We start from the raw sequence: 4473 nt of genomic DNA on the forward strand, positions 1-4473 counted from the left end.
TGAAGGAACCCATATTATTCATTTTAACGTTAACAAATGGATATACTTAAACGCTTAAGAGACTTCATAAATGTTTAAAAATTAATACTTACACCCTAATTTATCCTTTAATACATTAATACAAAGAAATAATTAGCATTAGCTTTAGGCAAAATCCTTTTATAAAGAAATATCACCCCCTAAGAAAACTCATAATTTTCTGTTTATCGTTAAAAATTCAGTATATTAAATCATTAAGGAAACTGCCTAAATTTTTTGGTATGAATGCTAACACCCTTATATATCCTTAATTACATGAATACGAAGAAATAAACAAAATCAGTTAAATGAAAAATCACTTAATTAAAAAATGACATCCTCAGGAAGGAACCCATATTCTTCATTTTAACGTTCAAAAATAGGTATAGTTAAACGCTAAGTAGACCCCCAAAAACTTTTGGGATTAAGACTTACACCATCAATTCTTCTTTAGTGCATTAATACAAAGAAATAATCAGCTTTGGTTTCAGAAAAATCCTTTTATTGAGAAATAACACCCCCTGAGAAAACTCAAAATTTTCATTTTATCGTTAAAAAATCAGTGTAGTAAATCAGTTAGGAAACTCCTTAATCTTTTGGTATGAATACTTACACCCTTATATATCCTTAATTACATGAATACAAAGAAATAAACAGCAATTGTTTTAGGCAAAATCATTTTTTTAAAGAAATATCACCCCCATGAAGGAACCCATATTATTCATTTTAACGTTAACAAATGGATATACTTAAACGCTTAAGAGACTCCATAAATGTTTAAAAATTAATACTTACACCCCAATTTGTCCTTTGATACATTAATACAAAGAAATAATTAGCATTAGCTTTAGGCAAAATCCTTTTATAAAGAAATTACACCCCCTGAGAAAACTCATAATTTTCTGTTTATCGTTAAAAATTCAGTATATTAAATCATTAAGGAAACTCCCTAAATCTTTTGGTATGAATGCTAACACCCTAATATATCCTTAATTACATGAATACGAAGAAATAAACAAAATCAGTTAAATGAAAAATCACTTAATTAAAAAATGACATCCTCAGGAAGGAACCCATATTCTTCATTTTAACGTTCAAAAATAGGTATAGTTAAACGCTAAGAAGACCCCCAAAAACTTTTGGGATTAAGACTTACACCATCAATTCTTCTTTAGTGCATTAATACAAAGAAATAATCAGCTTTGGTTTCAGAAAAAATCCTTTTATTGAGAAATAACACCCCCTGAGAAAACTCAAATTTTTCATTTTATCGATGAAAAATCAGTGTAGTAAATCAGTTAGGAAACTCCTTAATCTTTTGGTATGAATACTTACACCCTTATATATCCTTAATTACATGAATACAAAGAAATAAACAGCAATTGTTTTAGGCAAAATCATTTTATTAAGAAATAACACCCCCTGAAGGAACCCATATTATTCATTTTAACGTTAACAAATGGATATACTTAAACGCTTAAGAGACTTCATAAATGTTTAAAAATTAATACTTACACCCTAATTTATCCTTTAATACATTAATACAAAGAAATAATTAGCATTAGCTTTAGGCAAAATCCTTTTATAAAGAAATATCACCCCCTAAGAAAACTCATAATTTTCTGTTTATCGTTAAAAATTCAGTATATTAAATCATTAAGGAAACTGCCTAAATTTTTTGGTATGAATGCTAACACCCTTATATATCTTTAATTACATGAATACGAAGAAATAAACAAAATCAGTTAAATGAAAAATCACTTTATTAAAAAATGACATCCTCAGGAAGGAACCCATATTCTTCATTTTAACGTTCAAAAATAGCTATAGTTAAACGCTAAGTAGACCCCCAAAAACTTTTGGGATTAAGACTTACACCATCAATTCTTCTTTAGTGCATTAATACAAAGAAATAATCAGCTTTGGTTTCAGAAAAATCCTTTTATTGAGAAATAACACCCCCTGAGAAAACTCAAAATTTTCATTTTATCGTTAAAAAATCAGTGTAGTAAATCAGTTAGGAAACTCCTTAATCTTTTGGTATGAATACTTACACCCTTATATATCCTTAATTACATGAATACAAAGAAATAAACAGCAATTGTTTTAGGCAAAATCATTTTTTTAAAGAAATATCACCCCCATGAAGGAACCCATATTATTCATTTTAACGTTAACAAATGGATATACTTAAACGCTTAAGAGACTCCATAAATGTTTAAAAATTAATACTTACACCCCAATTTGTCCTTTGATACATTAATACAAAGAAATAATTAGCATTAGCTTTAGGCAAAATCCTTTTATAAAGAAATTACACCCCCTGAGAAAACTCATAATTTTCTGTTTATCGTTAAAAATTCAGTATATTAAATCATTAAGGAAACTCCCTAAATCTTTTGGTATGAATGCTAACACCCATATATATCCTTAATTACATGAATATGAAGAAATAAACAAAATCAGTTAAATGAAACATCACTTAATTAAAAAATGACATCCTCAGGAAGGAACCCATATTCTTCATTTTAACGTTCAAAAATAGGTATAGTTAAACGCTAAGTAGACCCCCAAAAACTTTTGGGATTAAGACTTACACCATCAATTCTTCTTTAGTGCATTAATACAAAGAAATAATCAGCTTTGGTTTCAGAAAAATCCTTTTATTGAGAAATAACACCCCCTGAGAAAACTCAAAATTTTCATTTTATCGTTAAAAAATCAGTGTAGTAAATCAGTTAGGAAACTCCTTAATCTTTTAGTATGAATACCTACACCCTTTTATATCCTTAATTACATGAATACAAAGAAATAAACAGCAATAGTTTAAGGCAAAATCATTTTATTAAAAAATGACACCCCCATGAAGAAACCCATATTATTCATTTAAACGTTAACAAATGGATATACTTAAACGCTTAAGAGACTCCATAAATGTTTAAAAATTAATACTTACACCCCAATTTGTCCTTTAATACATTAATACAAAGTAATAATTAGCATTAGCTTTAGGCAAAATCCTTTTATAAAGAAATTACACCCCCTGAGAAAACTCATAATTTTCTGTTTATCGTTAAAAATTCAGTATATTAAATCATTAAGGAAACTCCCTAAATCTTTTGGTATGAATGCTAACACCCTTATATATCCTTAATTACATGAATACGAAGAAATAAACAAAATCAGTTAAATGAAACATCACTTAATTAAAAAATGACATCCTCAGGAAGGAACCCATATTCTTCATTTTAACGTTCAAAAATAGGTATAGTTAAACGCTAAGAAGACCCCCAAAAACTTTTGGGATTAAGACTTACACCATCAATTCTCCTTTAATGCATTAATGCAAAGAAATAATCAGCTTTAGTTTTAGGGAAAATCCTTTAATCGAGAAATAACACCCCCTGAGAAAACTCAAAATTTTCATTTTATCGTTAAAAAATCAGTGTAGTAAATCAGTTAGGAAACTCCTTAATCTTTTAGTATGAATACCTACACCCTTTTATATCCTTAATTACATGAATACAAAGAAATAAACAGCAATAGTTTAAGGCAAAATCATTTTATTAAAAAATAACACCCCCACGAAGGAACCCATATTATTCATTTTAACGTTAACAAATGGATATACTTAAACGCTTAAGAGACTCCATAAATGTTTAAAAATTAATACTTACACCCTAATTTATCCTTTAATACATTAATACAAAGAAATAATCAGCATTAGCTTTAGGCAAAATCCTTTTATAAAGAAATTACACTCCTTGAGAAAACTCATAATTTTCTGTTTATCGTTTAAAATTCAGTATATTAAATCATTAAGGAAACTCCCTAAATCTTTTGGTATGAATGCTAACACCGTTATATATCCTTAATTACATTAATACAAAGAAATAAATTGCATTTATTTATGGCAAAATCTTTTTATTTAGAAATTACACCCCCATGAAGGAGCCCATATTCTTCGTTTTAACGTTAACAAACTGATATAATTAAACGCTTAAGAGACTCCCTAAATCTTTTTGTATGAATACTTACGCCCTTATTTAATCTTAATTACATGAATACAAAGAAATAAACAGCATTAGTCAAATGAAAAATCTTTTTATTAAGAAATTACATCCCCATGAAGGAACCCATATTCTTCATTTTAACGTTAAAAAATGGATGTAGTTACACGCTTAGTAGACCTCCTAAAACTTTTGAGATTATGACCTACACCCTCAATTCTCCTTTAGTGCATTAATACAAAGAAATAATCAGCTTTAGTTTCAGGAAAAAATCCTTTTATTGAGAAATAACACCTTCAGGGAAAACCCATAATTTTCATTTTATCGTTAAAAAATCAGTGTAGTAAATCATTTAGGAAATTCCCTAAATCTTTTGTTATGAATACCTACATGCGTATTTATTCTTCATTACATGAATACAAAGAAATAAACAGCAATAGTTGAA

The sequence above is a fragment of the Crassostrea angulata genome, unplaced genomic scaffold (genome assembly GCF_025612915.1).
Source record: "Crassostrea angulata isolate pt1a10 unplaced genomic scaffold, ASM2561291v2 HiC_scaffold_48, whole genome shotgun sequence".
NCBI lineage: Eukaryota > Metazoa > Mollusca > Bivalvia > Ostreida > Ostreidae > Magallana > Magallana angulata.